The 23,092-nt window shown below is 36.2% G+C and overlaps 1 long non-coding RNA gene across 3 annotated transcripts; it reads right to left on the reverse strand.

Moving 5' to 3' along the window:
* Positions 1-252: 252 nt before the first annotated feature.
* On the reverse strand, positions 253-22,579 carry LOC131048402 (uncharacterized). Of its 3 annotated transcripts, none has more exons than XR_009106412.2 (5): positions 22,159-22,579; positions 1,896-1,939; positions 1,078-1,186; positions 831-953; positions 253-740 (listed from the first exon to the last, which is right to left on the reverse strand). It is a non-coding gene; the product is annotated as an uncharacterized LOC131048402 (long non-coding RNA). The 3 variants fall into 3 exon arrangements; XR_009106410.2 differs by having other exon boundaries at positions 1,078-1,272; XR_009358711.1 differs by lacking the exon at positions 1,896-1,939 and having other exon boundaries at positions 1,078-1,272.
* Between the last annotated feature and the right edge of the window lie 513 nt (positions 22,580-23,092).

Here is a 23,092-nt window from a genome sequence, read left to right on the forward strand (position 1 = left end):
TAAAAGCAAATAAAAATTTTCATTTTTTCTTATATGCAATACATCCTCCTGGTAGATGGTAGACATGTCTATACAGAAATAGCAGACTATGAGTCACAAATATGGAAACATAAATGCTCCATGTTGGCAGCCATATACCACAGAAGAGAAGTAGAAAACTGATTGTGAAGACCAATTATACAAAGAAATAAAAATGTCCAAAAACATATGTGCATAAAAGAAAATCGGGAAATTGCACATGGAGTTACATTCTTTGACAAACAATCCTTTGTTTTACATTAATTTCAAAACTTACATATTGCACATGGAGTTACATTCTTTGACAAACAATCCTGGTTTTACATCAATTCAAGACTTACATAAATGCAAACATTTGCATATGCTTTCCTAAATTTGAAAAGTTCCAACATATAGAATTTTAATTAAGAAACAAGAATAATCATGCAATAGTGGTGTGCAATAAAATTACATAAGAGCTGAAATCACCGGAGATTACACTTCCTTGTCCAAGACATAACAGATACACTTATTTTTTCCAAAAATTAGCGAACTGCCACACATTCATTCATGGAAGAAATTGTTGCTTGAAATGTTGGACCCGTTCTTGGCATTGCTATATTGCATTCTATAATTTGTCCTAGAATTTTTGGCATGAATGGAAGAAATTGTTGCTTGAAATGTATCTCCTCCTCATGCTCACTCCCAGATATTTCACTTGATGAATTTGATTGTTGGGCTTCCTAAACACAACACAATTTAACTTGTTAAAATAAAAATAATACCTCCAATTAAATTATTGCATGGGTCATAAAATATTATAAACTACTTACCTCAAATTCATGACCCGTGATTAATTTCTCACCTCAATCTATCATATGTTGTCAAGGACATTGAGAACCATGTAGTAAAGCATATTTTAGGTCCTCTAAAGCTTCCTTTTGAAATTGGTGAACCTACATTAACAAAAATAACCAAATTTATAAGGTATAATGACTCATAAGATACAATTAACTCACAAATTTGTCATGGTTATTTATCCTGAAATAGAAAATATAATAGATGGAAATATTCACTTACCATGCCACGAGGAATGCTATTATATCCACCAGATCCTAATTTATGGGATCCAATTCTTAACACTCGAGCTTGGGTTCCAGTCATTTATCTTGAAAGCATCTTTTACCTCCTTGTAAATAAATTGTAGCAGAAGACAAAGGCAAAAAATGTCCTCATGAGTGTAAGATTTTCTTCCAGCCCAAAGGGAAATTTTTTCTAGAATAGCAAGAAGCCATGAAGAGGGAAGCTTCAGAATAGTGTTCTCAATGAAAGTTGTCACAAGTAATATAACAAAGACACTACAGTTACATAAAGAGATGAAAAGACATTGGTTTCAAAACATACAATGAAGTGTGACAAATCCCCTATAGAATCCAAAAAGGGAACTTTTATAGTCATATCAATGGAATCCATGCCCAGTCAAACTAAAGATAGTTTCAAAGAAATCCAAGAACAACTCTTTGAGGACCCAAAAGAACAGTTATGATAAAGTAGTTCATAGATCAGACTTTTGGACAGAGGAACATAGCTTAAGGGAGAAATTTTGACAGTAAAATAAAGCAGTATAAAGACACAAAACCAGTAAATAGGTCTATGATGCTACAAAGGATAGTCTCAAGAGTCAATGAGCATAGATCAGTAGCAATGAAAAGAGGGATCAATGGCAATACCCTATTGTCAAGTGAGAACAGTGAATAAGCCTTGTAATAGTCAAAGTAAAATGAGAATTCAAATCAATCTTTGTTAGACCAACCATCAAGCACAGTACAAGTTCCTTATAACAGGGATAAAGAAGGTTTGCAGGCCTTTTAACAGAGTTCATGGTGTGAATTCCATACCTTAGGAGAGCATCTTCATTTGTTTGGCACCATTCTTTCAAAGACTACAGTCAAAGGAACAAACACAGAAAATATTAGCAGTGATAGCATCTTTATGACAAGGATTGAATGCCAAAGCTGAGTCAAGCAACAGAAAGAAAAGAGCACAAAAGTGAAGCCTATAATAGCATTAGGTGTGCAGTCAAGATGGAGTTCCAATACTTATCTTAGCGTTTGGAGGCAAAGTAGTTGGATGGAATAGTAAGAATTAGGACAGTCAAGACAATAGTGTCCATAATACTCAAGATAAGATTCAATGCTCAATGAAGTCATACAAAGAGGCATACAAATACAATGGTATCATTAATTTTGCATAGGATGCAATGATGAGATATGATGTTACAACCACATAAAGGAGAAATAGGAGTTTCTCAATGACAGTGACTACATGTGACAGAGCATTCAAATTAGTGAACAAGAACAAGGTGCAGTCACCCAAAAGATAGAGATCACTGTCAAAGCTGGAGACAAGAAGTCAATTATTGGAAGGCCTAAAGCAAGGAAAATACACAACCCTATAACAGATTGAAGAAAGTAACAGTAAGGTAAATGCCTGCTAGAACTTGCTTAAAGCAATCCATTCAGACAGTCATGACAAAGGACTATTATGAAAATAGTGAGGTAGGGTCATACATGTTAAAGAAGAGGAGGAATTTTACAGTCATAAAAATCCTTGACAAAGCAAAGTGAAAAGGTCAAACATCACAAAGAAATAGAGCCATGACAGTGATAATATCAAAACACAGAAAAAAAGACAATATTAATAGCCAAGGGGCAGACCTCAAGGAGATCGGAGGTTCACAAAACATATGTAAAAACAGTGCTATAGTTATGAATCGCCATCAACACTAAACATGTAGACCTATACACCTACAACCTTAACTTCAAGAACTTTGCAAGGCTAACTAATTGACATTTTGGGGCATTATACCTAGAAAAAAAAAACTACATTGAGACACAATTGATAGGTGCAAGAATTGAGTTAAAAAATCACTAGAAGATTTGTTAAACTACATGTACATTGTTAAACTTTAGGGTTATTTGAACTCTATCATTCTGTACATTTGAAGGATGCAACTCTCGTTGTGTTAAAGTGTGTTCACTGTGCTTATTTTCTCAAGGTTTGCCCCTTTCATAGATGACTGGCTTTCATATTGATAATGTGGTAGGGCTGGTAGCTACTATCTCTGCTCTTTAATCTCTGTGAGGACTGCAACATCACTGTCTTAAGGTCATGATTTGCTTGAATATCTTCCCTTAATGCTACTCTGACTGAAATCATTTTCACTGTGATCTTTAGACACTTTCAGTCTATGCTTCTGCTCTTACTGCTTTGTTCTGATCAAGGGGCTGTTAATGTATCTTTTGGCTTGATCTGCATTATCATGACTGTATTAAGGCTTTATCATCAATTACCTTGAAGTAGATATTTGGATCTGCATCATTTTTGAGAGGCTGCCTTAACATGTTATTCTTATACTATACCACTGTCTTGGGACAGATTGATATCTCTGTCTGTCATTTTTGGTATTGACTGTTCTTGCTGATTGATGGTTATTAACAGTCATTAATATCTCCACCATTGTTTTGAAGATGGTGCAAGCTCCACACTTATTCATTAATGTTGCTTTGACTGGGACCTAAGGCTTTATCTTCACTGGTTAGTACTGGTCGTAGTCTCTGCCCATGCATGTATAAAGACTGCTCCATGATAAGACCATACATTCATCTTTGTGACTTCTATTGAAGGTTACTTTTGTTAGCAAACTTACATGCTCATTAAGACTACCATTAATGTCTCTTGTATCATTTTCAATGGTGTATGGTGACATATTGATCACTATTTTCAAGCTTTGAACCTATCCATTAATGACTGCTCCTTATGACTAGTAAACTGATTTCTCTTTTCACTGTTCTTTAGACAATCAACATGAACGGTTTCCTTTGGGTTATGCCTGTTCTGAGCATCATTAATGCACTGTTTGCTCAGCTTGAGACATGGGTTTTTTGTAAGCTCGTTGAATTTATTCTCTATATTTGCTTTGAGAGACTCCTCCATAATCATTGCTAGGATCTCTGCACTTGGGAAGCTTGTACACCTCTACATCTTTGACTGTCTTTTGACACAAAACCCTGGCTCTTACTGTTATCAATCAATGTGAAACTTATGAAGGCTGCTTTGTATTTCAAACAATATGTACTGATCATCCCTTGAAAGGGCTGCTCTGATGATGCACTAATCTTGAATTGTCTCAGACCTAGATTACTGACTTGGACTTTGGCTTTTTCCTTATTGTCACTGCTTGATCACTGTCCTTTTTTCAAAATATGCTAGTATAATGCCCTTAAAGAGGCTTCTTTTCTATCGTATGGCTATCCCCAAACATTCCTACTGCTCCCATTTGTATTATTCCTTCTTTGCTCTGTATTATGTCTGAAATGACTATGATTTGCTATTTGTGGTTGCATTAGTGCCCTATTTGTCCTCGGGTTTGAACTGCTCCCTTAGGCTTAAGTCTTGATCTTTTAACTTGGAAACCCTTGTGTATTGCCTTTTCATGGCTTGGATTGAGGACTGTATCATGCCTTGGGGCTATCTTCTTCATTTTGACAGTGGTATCTCTGTTGCTACTGTATCTGAAAATCTCAAAACTGCCATTGATATGTTCTTTGTAAACAGAGACTACCTATGCCCATATCATATATATAAATATAATAATGAAGAAAGAGATGTGTTCACCCACATAATCCTACATGCTTATGAAAAAGATTTCCTTATAAGATGATTCTTTAAGGCACAAAAAGAAACGCATTCTTTTTACGAAGCATGGATCTAAGAAAAGCCTACCTCCTCAAGCATCCTAGCTGGGACTCTTTGATCTTGTTATTAAACTGCTGTGTGAAGCCTCATGACAGCTCCCTCTACGTGAACACTAATGTATGACCCTGGTATAGGTTTGAGAAGACTTGACTTATGTGCCCTTTGCATTCACAACTTCTTGTTCACATCCAATCTTTAAGAACAGACTGTTAACCCTCTTGATCGCTGCTTCTTTTAATCATAACTCATTGCATGCTTCAGATTACTACCTCCTGATAGATCTTTGAAGATGAAAAGCAGATGAAGGTGGATCTGCATGCTGCTTCTCAGCAAGAAAACTTCCTTTTCACGGTACACAAGACTGAAAGAGCACTTTGAGAACATCCAGAAACCTTAAGTGCCTACGTGGGAGCTGGAGAAAAGCTTTTTACAACATTTGTTTCACTTAGAATTCTTATTTCCCTCCTCATGCACAAGGAACTTGAACATTAGACTTCTAGTGCGAAAGGAACCCCTTTGGAAATTTTTTGCCGTTAAATAAATAAAACACTATAATAAATGCCTTATTTATTTTAATTAAAATATTGTTAAAGAGCAGCTTAGGATATTATCATTTTGCCCTTCTTATCTCTTTAAAAACCCCTTATTTTTTATTGAAATAAGACATATGACTTATAAAGAGGCAAATTTGGGCAAGATGGTCAAAATTTGACTACAAGGACTACAAGAGCAGTCTACACAAGTAACTTTGCATTATTGACAGTTATAGATGCATTAGTGACAAAGCATTCAAGGACTTTCAAGACAGTCATACAAAGAAAGAAAAGTAAAGTCACAAATCATTGAGAATGACAGTCACTGTCCCAAGACAAACATTGACAGTGAAGAAGATTCATGAATAGAGTCCAGACTTGTGTTTGGAACAATCTCAAAGTGAGTAAGGTTTCCAGCACTGTTGTCTAAAGAGTAAAATGCAGTGATTCTAACAGTTTATGATCTTTAGACAGTCATATGAAAGGAATGAACAAAAGAAAGCATGGGAATGCATAGTATAAGGTACAGACCTAAGAAAAGAACATAGTGACATCAAATGATCTTCACAGAGCAATAAGAATAGGATTTTGCATGGGTAAATCTAGTCCATTCAAGGTCAATATGAGCATCAATAAAGAAAGCCTTCAATAGAACAATTCACAATAAGAGATCTAGGTATTGAGTAGTCTTGAAGAGACCAGTCACAATGACCTCAATGTTGCAGCATTAAGCCTTCAAAGACGGTCACGAAGATCTGTGACAATGACAGCAAATAAGAGACAGGGGTCACAGTTACTAAAACCACAAGATAGTGATGACAAAGTATGATCAAGCATTCAATAAGCCTAGTGAGGGGATACATGTCAAACAGACAGTCTTGAGGCCAATAGATCACAGTCAAAATGTGGCATGTATAGCAATGATTAAGGATTGTAATCATCAAGAACAGTCCTAGTCAGAGATCACAGTAAAAGCCCAGTCCAAAAGGGCTAATGACGGTGAAGAAACCAAAACAAAGAAACATATCAATGGAAGGATTTGATATTTAAAGATATAGTAACACAGAGGTTATGAGTCATTGACACATTGTGACCAGTAGAAGTACAGTGGCAGTGATATGGTGAACACAATAGTGGACCTAAAGGCACAATACATGAAGCACTAAAGACAGAAATACAATGAAATTTTTGACATTGATGTTAGACAAGGCCATTAAGACATTAAGAGCACCCATAGAATAGTCATAAGGGAGGTTTATTTAATGTTTTAAAAGAAGCACTCAACCCCACAAGATAGAGCAACAGTGGTCAAAAGAACGGTGAGCACCTTTAAAAGGAGTATATTCATTGTCTCCAAAGACAGTAAGAAGTCATTAAGGACCTGTAGCAGCCTTAAATAACAGTAAATGGATCAAAGGAGGCCAACACAGTGTAGATCGGAACTGAAGGTCATTTGTGAGAAATCCCTTATGTAAACAAGGTTCTGTTATCCTTTAGGACATAGTGACAGATGTTGAAGCTTTTAGTAGATATATAACAGTGAAAAGGTCTTCTCAAAATCACTGTCAAAAACATTCAACATATCTAGAGCAGTCATATAGCTTTGGAGAAGACCTGGAGCATCATAGATTTACTCAAAGGTCACAGTCAACACATCATTCAAAAAACATTACTATGCAGTGAGCAGTAAAGAAAGACTTTATTGCCTTCTTTGACCCATAGAGTGATGATAAAGTCTTATCATGAAGGATGAATGTCATATCAAGAGGTATACACAGACATGAGACTCTATGTTGCCACAAGTATGCCAAATATCACAATAACCCATCATTCTCAGTCAATGAATGGGGTCATGGGTCGGAGGATAGTCAAATGAAGATCATGCTACAGTGCCACAGCCAATTCACAGTCATTCAGAGCAGAATAACACTCTATGAGTGCCTAAAGATTCAAGAGGGATATGATAGTAGTAAGTGTTGAAGGTATAGCTGCGTTAGAGATCAAAGATGCAACGTCCCCTATTTATCTAGTGGATTCAGTTCCTTTATCTACCTTGCATTGGTTCATTGACTTCCGTTTTCTTTTCATGATCGCTTTGGTGGCTGTCGGTGAAGATGGTGTCTTTTCTTCTTACATCGTGGGGTCTCTTCATTTGCAATTCAATGCTTTATATTCATGGCTCTTTCATTTCCGTGGGTCTTCTTCTTCATTAGATTGATAGTTATATTGGTGGCTTCTCATTTTGTTTGAGAGAAAGTTGAGAATAATGTGCATGAAGTCATGATATATGAGATGTAGCATTTGACTTCATTGTCATGATTGATTTGTGAAGAATCAAATTTATCTTTTTGTGATTGATTGTAATCTGAAACTATCAATAGTTGTATTCATTTTCAGAGATATAATAAAGTTCATTTTTGAGTGGGCTGGGTTTTTCACCCTCGGGTGGAGGGTTTTCCCAAGATAAGTTCTTGTGTCTGTGTTGTTCATAAGTTTAGTTTTCTGCTATCTATTTATTCTGGTTCAAATTTAACATGCTATCAGAGCAGGTTCCTCCTATAGAGCCTAACCGCTTGAAGGTAGATCCTGTGCTTTTGTCCTAGGATGGGCAGTGTAGCTTAGCATTCTTGCACACCCTGCTACAAGTGGACTTCTGTTGCATTTATGTGATTGGTCCATCACTTTGTTGTGGATGGTATTAAAGACAGTTCTTCAAATGATGCTTAACCTATGCACGGGGCAGATATTGTGGACAGATGATGAGTGATGGCGAGGGCCAAAGGCCACACAGCCATCAGATCATCACTAGGTGCTTCAATATGATCAATCCAAGTGAATGGAAATTCCATTGCTGAGCAAAATTATAAAAGGACGAATCAAAGATTGCATTCAAGGAAGGAAGATTGCTTGCATTTCTTCGCAGAGCAAGAATCAGCATTTAGAGGGAGTCTGACATATCGTCAGAAGTAACATTGGACAAAGAGGTTAGAAGATTGATTTCAGCTTCAGAGGAAGCATGACATTTCAGCTTCAGAGGGAGCTTGACATTTCAGCTTCAGAGGGAGCTACATCGTCATGAAGATTTGGTTAAAGCATTTTTCTCTGTGATGGAGAAATTTGAGGTGAAAGCCCTTGTTAATGAGTTCTTCTTTGTGAGGGAGAAGTTCGAGGTGCAATCCCTTGCCAATGAGTTATTCTCTGTGAGGGAGAAGTTCGAGGTGCAATCCCTTGTTGATGAGTTCTTCTTTGCGAGAGAAATTCGAGGTGAAATCCCTTGATTAATGAGTTCTCTCTGCGAGAGAAGTTCGAGGTGAAATCCCTTGAAAAATGAGTTCTTCTCTGCGAGAGAAGTTCGAGGTGAAATCCCTTGATCCACCCTCTGAGAGTAGTTATGGTGGAAGTCATGTGTATGACTTTATAATTTTTATTTCTATTTTCATTCACCCTCTCGGAGTAGTTATGGTGGAAGTCATGTGTATGACTTTATAACTTTTATTTCTATTTTCATTCACCCTCTAGGAGTAGCTATGGTGAACATTGTTATGCTGAGATAACAATTTTCTTGAATAAAATCTGTGATGAGACTCTGTTAACTTTCTTTGGTTGCAGTTGTATGTATCTGTCATGAGATGACGAATTGAAGATCTCTCTCTTGCTAAGAGGGAGTGTTGAAGGTATAGATGCGTTAGAGATCAAAGATTCAACGTCTCCTATTTATCTAGTGGATTCAGTTCCTTTATCTACCTTGCATCGGTTCATTGACTTCCATTTTCTTTTCATGATCGCTTTGGTGGCTGTCGGTGACTCTTCATGTTTATGTGGCTGTCGGTGAAGATGGTGTCTTTTCTTCTTACATCGTGGGGTCTCTTCATTTGCAATCCGATGCTTTATATTCATGGCTCTTTCATTTCTGTGGGTCTTCTTCTTCATTAGATTGATAGTTATATTGGTGGCTTCTCATTTTGTTTCAGAGAAAGATGAGAATAATGTGTATGAAGTCATGATACATGAGATGTAGCATTTGACTTCATTATCATGATTGATTTGTGAAGAACCAAATTTATCTTATTGTGATTGATAGTAATCTGAAACTATCAACAGTTGTATTCATTTTCAGAGATATAATAAAGTTCATTTTTGAGTGGGTTGGGTTTTTCACCCTCAGGTGGAGGGTTTTCCCAGGATAAGTTCTTGTGTTTGTGTTGTTCATAAGTTTAGTTTTCTGCTATCTATTTATTCTGGTTCAAATTTAACAGTAAGGATTGTCAAAACAGTCACATGTATTGACTAAAACACAGTCACAGTCTCTAAAGAGACAGAGCCACCTAAATAAAGAAAAAAGGAGAAGAGCATGATAATGACACAGTCATAGGAAAGCAACAGTAAAATGTTGCAGACAACAAATCCTCTTGCTGTTATAAGTCACAAGGAGTTTCAAAGACAGTAACAAAAGTCTTTCATTCATCTTAATGAGCAGCCTAAGGACAAATCACAATCATGGATAGTTAGAAAGCAGTGATTAGGAATAGCACTTAGAGAGATAGCTTACCCTAGGACAGAGATTTCAAGACATATCACTGTAAGGTCTTGAAGATGGTCCACAGTAGGGTAATAACAGTAAACAAAGACTATGACGGTCATGTTCAGCCTCAATGAAGAGTAAATGTTGTCAAGAAGATAGGCATCATGATGGGAAACACACAATAAGGATATAATCAAAGACAATCTTATCACAATCAATCAAGTCTAGCCAAAGAACAGTCGCCATTAATAGTGACAATACTCTTAGCAATCATGGCAAAGAACAACACAGATCATAAGACAACAAGGCATGGATATATCCTTTAGTGCAGAGATCACAACCCTTAAACAAGGTCAATATAGAACAATCCCAGCAAATTATGATCACCATATATGATGCAGTGTATACAGTCCTAAAAGAACCATCCATGAAAGGCATAAGGCAATTGAAAGGCAGTGAGATTGATAGCATTCATATAGAATGATTTGCAGCACTTAAGGATGGTCAAAGACAATAAGACAGCATGCAAAGAGAAAAGAAAACAACAGTCCATAGCAGTCTCATTCAAAGGTTTCAAAGCATTTGAGTCATGAGTAAAGCATGTTTTTAATTGTCTCTAATACATTGTTATAGTCTCCATGCGTTTGAGGGCAACCAATGACAAGCACAGTCATTCATAATGAAAGAGCACACTTAGTCAAAGTAAGCTACTTGTGAGAGTATAAGGCAAGAAAACAAGTTTAAAGGAGGTCCTTCCCAAAAAAATTGGTCCTAGCCATTAGGGTATGGAAGGGTTTCATAAGTCTTGTTGCAAATGTAGGTGACACATTGAAACTAAGCAAGAAACTTCAACATAAAGGTGAATAAAGATCAAACAGTGGGAACGTGATTGTCTATCAGAGGGGAACTATATAGTAGAACTATAAAGGGTTACAGTCCACTATGCACTCACAGCAGACCAAAGATCAAGCTTTGATATTCACTGTCAAGCAAGAACAGTAAGTTGAATAAATAATGAAGATGGAAGTCTCAGATCTGAAATGAGTCATGAAAGTGCAAACACCCCATAGAGTCACCAAAATGTTATCCAATTTACATTTTCATGTCAATTGTACATATGGGGTCTGTGTGTATAATTTTGAGTCTCATTCTAGTCTCATATTTAGGATGGTTTATGAGTCAGGATGGGAGAAGTAATAATTTTTGTTAAAAAATCTTCCTTTTATGACTATGTTTAGAAATGTCAAAAAATCTTGAGGTATTGGGATACATTCAAAGTGCTAATGAGATTTTATATCTCTTGTTTGTCTTTTCTTTGAAATATTAAAAGTGAATTTTAATTTCTCACTTTTATCTATTGTAAAATTTGAAGAGGTCTTTTGTGGGGGACCACGTGATTTTGGATAGATGTTTCTTTTAAAAGCTCAAATTTAGGTCTCGGAGGGAATTCCAAGTAAACTTATTCTTTGACCAAGGTGATCAAACTCCAAGTAACTTGTGTTAGAGGAGAAAAACCTCAGGTCCGTGAGGAGTTAACTGCACTTGTAAAGAGCAGAAAACCCTAGCTTCTGGTTGCAAAACATGGATTCAAATCTTCTAACAGAAGGTTAACAGCTAGTTCGTATAGAGGCCTTTTGTTCATCTTCAGTTGCACTTGCAAAATAATAACCCATTCAATGCATCTGCCAGATCTTCAGGAGCAAGTTTCTTACGTGGAAAGAGAAGTTGAGGTTAAGTGCAAAAGTCATTAATGATCAGTCAAGCAAAGCTCAAGTTTAGGACCTTTTGTAATGCCCCGTCAAGAACCCTAAAGGAAAACATCATAATCTATGCAACTAAGGGTGAAATAATTTATTTTTTTTAATTAAGTGCATGAATTTAAACCTTAGCACACCTAATAACATAGCGGAAGTCTAACACCTGAATTTCCTAAGGGTTACCAACGAATATTACTTCGTAAATTAAATATTTAAGATAAAATTTCCACAATGAAAGAATTTAAAATACTTCAAGCAATCATATATTATATACAAAAGAATTAAGTAATTGAAATAGCATACATTACAATGTTTCTTTGCTTACAATATTCGAAAATATATGTTTTCAAAAAAGAAAATTACATCATGAGCTAAAATGTTACAAAATGAAAGTTACATAAAGTTTCTTTTCAAAACCTCTAGTTTTCAACTGAATAATGGTTAGGAGCAAGAGCTGGTACATGAATCACGAACCAAGAACATTAGCGAAGTCCTTCCTCGCCTGAAGATACGTTCCAATACATCCGATGGGAAGTGACACTACCACCCGACCATGTGATTCCGAAAAGGAACCACCCCACCGTGCTGGAGATAGTAGATAACCCTCAAGCAAGCAAAATGAAACAAGAACGAAAGGACTACAAGACTCCACTTACATTCATGTGACCCAACTCACAAAACACTAGTGACTCTAAGGAGAAAGTGTCATCGCATGTCTTACGGTGGATACCATGGTACAGCCTCCATAGGTCCCAACCCCCATCCTGGGTTATCCTAGTAACCTCTCTCGAACCTCCGATTCCAACTAAGACTCATGCGGACCTTACCAATCCTCTCACGAAGACAAGGTGGTAAGTTTGCCATTCCAGGCCTTCTCGCTACATTATGAGTCCTGTACTAGCACTCACCTATGTGCGAGGCACATTATTTTATTTAACTTTTATTCTACCCTTCCCTAGTCATTTATTAGATTTTCACTTTCTTAACCAACTTCCAACAGGTTATCCTGTCACCACTTTGGGCATGGCCCCCGCTCAAAAGCCACTCTCTCTCTTAGGACACTACGGGTTAGTTCTATCTACAGAACTTTGTGGTGACATAGACAGCCATACCCAATTTTGACCTACCTCGGATGAAAGATACATAATTAGTAACCTAAGGTTGACCATTACGAACAACTCACAGTGGCTCATTTCCTTAAGGTTATACATCTAAATAACTGGCCAAAACACAGTACACAAGACATACTAACAACATGACTCAATGTACTTAGTTGCGACCACCATATAAACAAGGTAATCTTACGTACCAACACCTATCACAAAATTAACTTGCAATACGAATATACGTTGTCAAGACACAAAGAACAATTTGGTTGGTATAACACAGAATTTTACACTTATTAACATGTTTAAGAGTTCAATTACTCTTGTTAACTACCATAGGTACGCAACTTCAATAATTTCCACTTATACCATAGACTAAGATTAAAATAGATATATTTATTTCATCAAGGAAGTCTTACAATAAGACATAATACATTTCTTCATAGAATAATGTCTTTATTTTTATTTTTATTTTTTTACACTAGAGTGTTACATCATTCTTCCGGAAAAAACGGAGAAGTGCACTCGTCAGACTCTACATGATCTAAAGGAGTATATCCTTCAGACTTGCTTTCACTCAGGGGAAAGTACCCCACAGACTCATTATCACTTAAGGGGATATACCCCTCCGACGAGTCAGAACTTATAACTATCGGCTTTTCTGGCGAGCACTCTAGCTTGGGTTCTTTTCCCTTTCCAACGATAACTTCTTTAGTTGGACTCTGAGTAGAACCTTTTTCTATCTCTTTGCTCTCTTCAAGAGCTAGGTTCTCTTCAGTAGGGTTGTCATCCACAACGGGCTTGACAGGTGTCAAAGAATCTTTCTTGACTTTCAAGTAGTGAGCATAACCTGCTACGGATTTGCGAGCTGTCTGTTTGACTCGTACCATCTCTATAACGTATCAATAGTAAACTATTACTTCCCAGACTCTCCTAGAGCTACGTCTAATAAATCTTACTAACTAGGTTTTGAACGCAACCATACATTTCTTCCATATAATAACAAGTGTGCAATTTGAACTTAAACACTATTCCACTTCTATAGTCATAACGTAATCACAACTTCTATTATATGATTTTATTTAACAATCCCTAACGATAAATAAAACATAACCATAACTATTTCATAAGCAAAACAATAAACATGACATATAACAGAGATTGTAAATATTAATGATCGTAAACTAAGAAATTCCTGACCTATTGAAATGTTGATCAATATGCAAGACCTTAACGCCCTTTCGCCGATAAATGCGCCTTGCTTGCGATCCTTTTCACCAATACTTTCCAACTCTGTAAAAAAAACAACTCTCTTGATACTATCAAAACAATATCCTCTCTAACTAAAAAAAACAACACTCTTGATACTATCAAAACAATATCCTCTCTAACTCTATTCTTCTTTCTGCAATCCACCGTCCTTCATTGGATGCCAAAAGTGACTTGTCTCCTTTTCCTCTCTACTCCCACCCCTATTTATACTAAAAATCATCCATCGCTTCTCCTAAATCTGGGGCTTAGTAATAGTTATTAACTAAAACTCTTTTACCTCCAACTCTTCTTGTTCCTCCACGTAAGGAGTCCATCTCCAGTTAACTATAGCTCTTTGCGCTCGTTGATCGAGGTTATAGCAATTATCGGCTGGGTGGAGAGATCGGTATATTACATCAAACACTTATGTGTTTGCATTCAGCGAAATGTGTGTTTGATCTGCTAGGTCTTGAGTCAACTTAGGTTTACGTTTCAATCTTCACCTTATGTGCCAGTCTATTCCCCTCCTCAATCGGCCAATCTGCAGTTAGATGCAATGAACTGCAGCTCGTGGAAAAGTTTGGACGTGGAGAAGTGGTTGTTTATCGCTTTGAACAGCGAGAGGGGCGAGTGGTGTCATTGCCCGCTGACTGCAGTGTTAATGGAGGAAACCTCTCATTGGCCGCTGACTGCAGTGTTAATGGAGGAAGAGGGAGTACGTGGTATATGAAGGAGGAGGCTAGTCAGTGGTAATATCGACCAAGGAGCACAAAGAGCTATAGTTAACTGGAGATGGACTCATTACGTGGAGGAACAAGAAGAGTTGGAGGTAAAAGACTTTCAGTTGATAACTATTACTAAGCCCCAAATTTAGGAGAAGCGATGGATGATTTTTAGTATAAATAGGGGTGGAAGTAGAGAGGAAGGAGAGACAAGTCACTTTTGGCATCCAAGGAAGGACGGTGGATTGCAGAAAGAAGAATAGAGTTAGAGAGGATATTGTTTTGATAGTATCAAGAGTGTTGTTTTTTTTAGTTAGAGAGGATATTGTTTTGATAGTATCAAGAGAGTTGTTTTTTTTATAGAGTTGGAAAGTATTGGTGAAAAGGATCGCAAGCAAGGCGCATTTATCGGCGAAAGGGCGTTAAGGTCTTGCATATTGATCAACATTTCAATAGGTCAGGAATTTCTTAGTTTACGATCATTAATATTTACAATCTCTGTTATATGTCATGTTTATTGTTTTGCTTATGAAATAGTTATGGTTATGTCTTATTTATCGTTAGGGATTGTTAAATAAAATCATTTAATAGAAGTCGTGATTACGTTATGACTATAGAAGTGGAATAGTGTTTAAGTTCAAATTTCACACTTGTTATTATATGGAAGAAATGTATAGTTGCGTTCAAAACCTAGTTAGTAAGATTTATTAGACGTAGCTCTAGGAGAGTCTAGGAAGTAATAGTTTACTATTGATACGTTACAGAGATGGTACGAGTCAAACAGACAGCTCGCAAATCCGTAGCAGGTTATGCTCACTACTTGAAAGTCAAGAAAGATTCTTTGACACCTGTCAAGCCCGTTGTGGATGACAACCCTACTGAAGAGAACCCAGCTCCTAAAGAGAGCAAAGAGATAGAAAAAGGTTCTACTCAGAGTCCAACTAAAGAAGTTACCATTGAAAAAGGAAAAGAACCCAAGCTAGAGTGCTCGCCTAAAAAGCCGATAGTTATAAGTTCTGACTCGTCGGAGGGGTATACCCCCTTAAGTGATAATGAGTCTGTGGGGTACTTTCCCCTGAGTGAAAGCAAGTCTGAAGGATATACTCCTTTAGATCATGTAGAGTCTGACGAGTGCACTTCTCCGTTTTTTCCGGAAGAATGATGTAACACTCTAGTGTAAAAAAATAAAAATAAAAATAAAGACATTATTCTATGAAGAAATGTATTATGTCTTATTGTAAGACTTCCTTGATGAAATAAATATATCTATTTTAATCATAGTCTATGGTATAAGTGGAAATTATTGAGGTTGCGTACCTATAGTAGTTAACAAGAGTAATTGAACTTTTAAACATGTTAATAAGTGTAAAATTCTGTGTTATACCAACCAAATTGTTCTTTGTGTCTTGACAACGTATATTCGTATTGCAAGTTAATTTTGTGATAGGTGTTGGTATGTAAGATTACCTTGTTTATATGGTGATCGCAACTAAGTACATTGAGTCATGTTGTCAGTATGTCTTGTGTACTGTGTTTTGGCCAGTTATTTAGATGTATAACCTTAAGGAAATGAGCCACTGTGAGTTGTTCGTAATGGTCAACCTTAGGTTAGTAATTATGTATCTTTTATCCGAGGTAGGTCAAAATTGGGTATGGCTGTCTGTGTCGCCATAGAGTTCTGTAGATAGAACTAACCTGTAGTGTCCTAAGAGAGAGAGTGGCTTTCGAGCAGGGGCCGTGCCCGAAGTGGTGACAGGATAACCTGTTGGAAGTTGGTTAAGAAAGTGAAAATCTAATAAATGACTAGGGAAGGGTAGAATAAAAGTTAAATAAAATAATATGCCTCGCACATAGGTGAGTGCTAGTACAGGACTCATAATGTAGCGAGAAGGCCTGGAATGGCAAACTTACCACCTTGTCTTCGTGAGAGGATTGGTAAGGTCCGCATGAGTCTTAGTTGGAATCGGAGGTTCGGGAGAGGTTACCAGGATAACCCAGGATGGGGGCCGGGACCTATGGAGGCTGTACCATGGTATCCACCGTAAGACATGCGATGACACTTTCTCCTTAGAGTCACTAGTGTTTTGTGAGTTGGGTCACATGAATGTAAGTGGAGTCTTGTAGTCCTTTCGTTCTTGTTTCATTTTGCTTGCTTGAGGGTTATCTACTATCTCCAGCACGGTGGGGTGGTTCCTTTTCGGAATCACATGGTCGGGTGGTAGTGTCACTTCCCATCGGATGTACTGGAACGTATCTTCAGGCGAGGAAGGACTTCGCTAATGTTCTTGGTTCGTGATTCATGTACCAGCTCTTGCTCCTAACCATTATTCAGTTGAAAACTAGAGGTTTTGAAAAGAAACTTTATGTAACTTTCATTTTGTAACATTTTAGCTCATGATGTAATTTTCTTTTTTTGAAAACATATATTTTCGAATATTGTAAGCAAAGAAACATTGTAATGTATGCTATTTCAATTACTTAATTCTTTTGTATATAATATATGATTGCTTGAAGTATTTTAAATTCTTTCATTGTGGAAATTTTATCTTAAATATTTAATTTACGAAGTAATATTCGTTGGTAACCCTTAGGAAATTCAGGTGTTAGACTTCCGCTATGTTATTAGGTGTGCTAAGGTTTAAATTCATGCACTTAATTAAAAAAAAAAAAAATTATTTCACCCTTAGTTGCATAGATTATGATGTTTTCCTTTTGGGTTCCTAACGGGGCATTACACCTTTGATAAGTGGTAGGGTGACATGTAGAACTCATGAACCTTTGCAGTAACATGTTCTTTATTGTTTCAAGGTTTTAAGCATCATTGAAATCATTATTTGCGAGTTACTCCACTATTCATTTTCAAAGACTTATGTGCTATTTTCCAAGGGTTTTTCAAAGGTCATTAAATGTTAAGGGTAGTTTTGGGAGTTCCATAGATTGTTTCAAAATCCTGTCACTGTTTGAGGAGATTCTTTCGTCTTCAATTAGAGGCCAGATCACTGTTTGCAACGATATACTTAAGGTTATGAGAACAGTCCAAGAAATGATGAAGAGAACGTGGGTGTAATCTAGAAAGAGACAAATCACTGTCACAGATGACAGACCTTAGCAGAGACAAAACAATGCTCAGTTGAATGTTTTGCTATCAAAGAATAACATGAATATAACTTCTTCTTGCAGGCGGTGAAGGCTACAAAACAGAGATAAGCCCAAAAACAGTCTCAAGGCCAAAACGGTGTATGTATAGTGAAGAAAGGGTTGCTACATAAGAATACCAAGGAGGAAAACATAGATAGCAAGCAACAATGATTACACAGGATAGTGAAATGAGCGTTGAATAGCATCAGCAAAGTCAGAGGATTCACAAAAAGCCATGGTCCATGAACAATCATCACAGTAATCAGGCCATAAACAGAGATGATGAAAAGGATAGTCATTCATAATCTCAGAGATAAAATAGTCATGAAAGAACATGTAATGAGGAAGTTTTGTAAAATCATGACAAAGACAGTGGCAACAATCTCTGAGTGAATTAATCAATGGTTAAGGTAGATATTGATGATGCTAATGTATGAGGTTGTAGCATTTTCCCAGCCCTAGAATATTGAAAGCAGTCATTGTACACAAAGATCAAAGATAAAATTGTAATGATGAAAGCTAAAGATAGTGATTGTTTCGTACATACACATCAAGATAAGGATCAATATTGACAGGACTGTCTCTTCAAAGCATCAAAAGGTAGTCCAAAAGCTAGTGACAGCCCAAAATAATGAACCAGGACAGTCAACACAGAGAGCAGCAGTAAAGAGACAGCCTAAAGGCATACAAGAGCATTCAAAATCTCATAAACCATGTTTATATCAGGCTAACTATGTTCTCAGAGCAGCAAATGAAAGAGTCCATGATAATTATCATTCAAAGAACATGGAACAGAGAAAATAGTGCTATTTATGAATCTAACGATTATTAGAGTCTAAGACATCATGAGGGTATTGTCAATGAACCATTAGCAGCACTGAAAAGACATTAATAGCAGAAAATGTCACAAAATACAGTGATTTTAATTCACTGTCAAAATAACACTTTCAAACTTTTGTAGCAGAGCCATTAGAAGAGTGGTGATCATGGAGGCAACCATTATTCATAATAATATAGCAGTCTATAGCAGAATGATGATGGAGTGAAGGAATGTAAAGGCACGAGAAGAGTATAAAGGACAGTATAATGAGCAAATGACTGTATTTCAAACACAGTGATATGCATATATTGAAAGACAGTCTTCTTCACAACTAAAGGCAGTATACTAATCAACCAAAACACAATGATTAATAGGATAGTGAGATTACAGTCACAAAAGGGTAGAGACACATGTGAAGAAGTGTGCTTTGTCAATGTCCGTAGCATCACAGTGGTCATAGCTAAGAAGAGCTAAATAGCAACATTCACAGTAGTCATAAGGGCCAAAAATATGTGGAATTTCACAGAATCAATATGCACAAAAGGACAGCAAATGATTTGTGCAGAGCAAAGTCTGACAACAGCCCCATTCACAGAGCAGATCTCAAGATATGAGGACATCCATTGTATGAAGTTCACCGAGATACACAGTTTTAACAACAAAAGTTAGTGTAGTCATAGTGATAAAAGCAAAGGACCCAAGATCAGATTTCATAACAAATGAGCAGATAAGCAACCCAGCTAGTACTGAAACAATAAATGAAAGGTCATTGATAGCCAGAAGATCTTCAAGGGCATAGATACAGTGACAACCCTAAGAAGTCCATTCAAAGATCAAAACCAGAGATAAAAAAGAAGACTTAGTCCAAATCAGACAGAAGTTACAAACCTGCTACAACAAAGCCACATCAAAATTGTGAGACCAGCCAAGGTCTGAGACATTCAGCATGAAGAACACACATTTCAAAGTACTCCAATGATAGTCCAATGCCATAATCATCAAAGCTTTCAGATACAGTCAAAAGGCCTATGAAACAGTCATAAAGTTGCAGTCAAAAGGAAAGAATGCAGTAGCATGAGGAAAGAATAGTGAAAGGCTTGATCACAGTTACAACCATTCCTATAGAGACCACAGACTATAAAGATGACAGACCCTAAAAAGGATGGAAGCGCAGTGATACACAAGGGTAGTTTGTAAGTTTTAGAAGCAGCTTTCTAATGTCACTTCAAGGTCTGCTATCAAATACACAAAGGGGCAGCCATTAGTGGAAGGTTGCTAAAGGACAGATTCATATAGGGGGATCACTATTATAGCAGTGCAGTAGGAAGTGGTGGCAATCACACCACTATACTCTTACAATGATTAGCTCAAAGACAGTAGTAAAGGGATGATGCTAGAGTTTTAAACCTCCATTGCCTTGCAAATAAAGACAGAGCAGCACCTTCAACATTTCAAGATGCATGGCAGTCACAAGAGTCCCATCCACATAGAGCAACAGTCTTGAACAGTGCATTTTTTTTTTTAATGATTAAGGGCATTATCAGAGAGAGCCACAATATAGTGGCACATAACCTAAGGGCATTCCTAGCTCAAACTCGAGGGGGACTATGATGTCTAAGGTAATGAGAGTATTGACAATCCTTGTTCAGTAACACAATGAAAAGCACAGGGTTTTGGAGTCAAAAAGCCTTCAAAATACAATAATATAGGCTTAGAGACCTTAGAAAATCAGTGGTAGAGATTAATGCAGTATCATAACTGAGAAAGAACATTGAACTTAGTTTAATAAGTTTTTTCAAGTCCATATAGTTATGAAAAATTAAAACGATAACAAAATATAACTTTGGGAATAACCTTTACCTCCTCGGGCTACGTGTAAAGGTAGGTTGAAGTGGTCTAGGAATAGACCTCAATATTGCTGCAACAGTGCATCCATTAGTGTTTAGCTGATTTGATAAACTTGTTCCACCATTCTACACTTGATTAAGCTAAGGCATACCTTGATTCAACTTGGCTAACATCTTCAACATAATTTCCAACAAAAATCAAATTTCCTCTCTGCTCTGGTATTGGACTAACTGAACTAGCTCGTCTCTTATCTGTTTTTGCCATATTTATAGATGGGTTGTGGTTTGTGGAGTGTAAAAATCTCACTGTCATTAATCAAACTCCTTTGCACTTTTTGAATTGTTGAAAACGGATCTTCAACTAGGGTTTGTGGGTTTTTGAGGAACTAACTTTTTTCTATTTTTTAGTGTAAAAACGAAGTTCTTTGTCACTCATAGGGAATACTACTGCTACCAAACAGGATTAAAGGCATAGGCTGGCAAGATCTCCAATTTTGATAGCACTTTAATATCTACTCACAATTTTTTGACAATGTTAAGGCATCAAACAAACATGTCAACAATGGTTTACAACTCTCATAAAATGCCAACACAAGTTTGCAATGCCGATTCCAAATCTGCTAATAACAATGGCACATGCAACTTCAAAACCAATGCCAACAAGTATGAATAAACACTAAACTGAGAACTTCTACCAAAATAAATTGAAATTAGCATGGCATTGATTGTTATAGGTCTGATATGACATGAATAAGCAGTTACAGGACTACTGCCAGTAGTTGTATGTCCTAAAAGGCATTGTGAACCCCTTGAAAACACCTACCAAGCTTGCATTGAACACTACCCAATCACGTCCAGCAACATTACACACACCCAACAACTTGAATAAGAGGTAATAACAATTGTTGTAGGTCTGAAACTAAACATATGTTGCTGATAACAGGTCATTACAAGTTTGATATGATGTAAGAATCGATGCAGGTCTGAAAGAAAGCTGTTGAAAGCTTGAAAGTTAAAACATATCACAAAGAATGCTCAGAAATCATCCAAACTGGCATATTACCTTCCATAGTCACTGATATGGGAGTAGAAAGATCAAAAAAATTTAATTGAACTATGGCAGGCCCGAAATATGATTGTTGCAGGTATTCTATTTCATAATTTGCAGGTCATAGCACCTTTGGAAACCATCAATCACCCTCCAAATGTGCATAGGACACCACCAAAGGTTACTAACAACAACACAATCACCCAACAATCATCAAACAACCTCAAAGAGGTAAGAAAAGGACAGATTTGTAGGTTTGCTAATGATTTTCAGTCATACCCATATATGAACAAGGCGTTGAAATAGGAACGGCTAGCATAAATAATCATAACCCTCAAAGAAACTTTGTTTGCTCAAAACAAAACCACCTGTAAGATCCCCTATGGAATTTTTCCCAGATTTTCACCTTTTTACTCTTGTAATTTCGTCAAACAGTTGGAATGAAAACCAAGATACAAAATTTCTAATGTTGACTTTGTTTCATTGTTGCTTCATTAGTTCAAGATTATAACATAACAATTTTCAGCTTGCCAACGGTTCAGACATAAACAGGAATAGTACTATGAAAAATTTCTTATTTTTCATACAATCCCTTAGCAACAATAACATGATTTCAACTATTAACTTCAGAAAAGAGTTACAAATGTTCATATGCTAACCTTTGATGGAAGAACCGATCTGAAAATAATGCTCAAAGAGTACATATCAATTTGCAATTAAATTAGCAGCATCATTGCACATTACCAACAGCTTCCAAAATCAGTTCTGAGATAGTATATCAACCAGGATTCACAGAAGATTCATGAATCAATATCAAAGTTTTTCTCGTGCTTGAACGAACAATAGTTCTGAAAGTAAACCCTGCAAATGACTTCCACACACAGTATAACAATACCTATCTCCAGGTCCTCCAAACTAGCCTTATCGCCCATCCAAATAGCTGCTATAATATATTGTAAAACCCAAAATGCCTCATGCTATCAAATTGGCACACAAACCCTCTCTGGTCGAGGAGAGTCCGCCATTAAAAATGCATGGGCATATTTGAGCCCGAAGTTTAAAAACCATCTCCCCCTAAAAATTTTATAATAATATAGTCAATATTAATTTAACAGTAGAGTCTATTAATATTATTTTATTTATATTAATTTTTTATTAAAAAATAACATTAAATTAAAATTTAATATGATTTTATTTTATTCTTTCATTTTTTAATAATTTTAAAAATTGACGTTTGATAAATTAAAACTTAATATTCTAAATATTTAATCTATTATGTGAGCAAACTTCTGGAATTGATTCTTTCATTTTTTAATAAATTCTAAAAATTGGTGTTTGATAAATTAAAACTTAATATTCTAAATATTTAATCTATTATGTGAGCAAACTTTGGAATCGATTGTGTTCAAGTTTTAATTCTAGAAGTTTGCTCACATAATTCTATAGATTGCGGAAATCTCATAGCTTCAATTTAATCTATTGTTAATTTATAAAATTTGATAAATTTAAATATTTAAATTATAATTTTAATTTATTATAATTTATTAAAATTTATTTAAATATTTAAATTTAATATAATATATAGATATTTTT

The sequence above is a fragment of the Cryptomeria japonica genome, chromosome 8 (genome assembly GCF_030272615.1).
Source record: "Cryptomeria japonica chromosome 8, Sugi_1.0, whole genome shotgun sequence".
Classification (NCBI taxonomy): domain Eukaryota; kingdom Viridiplantae; phylum Streptophyta; class Pinopsida; order Cupressales; family Cupressaceae; genus Cryptomeria; species Cryptomeria japonica.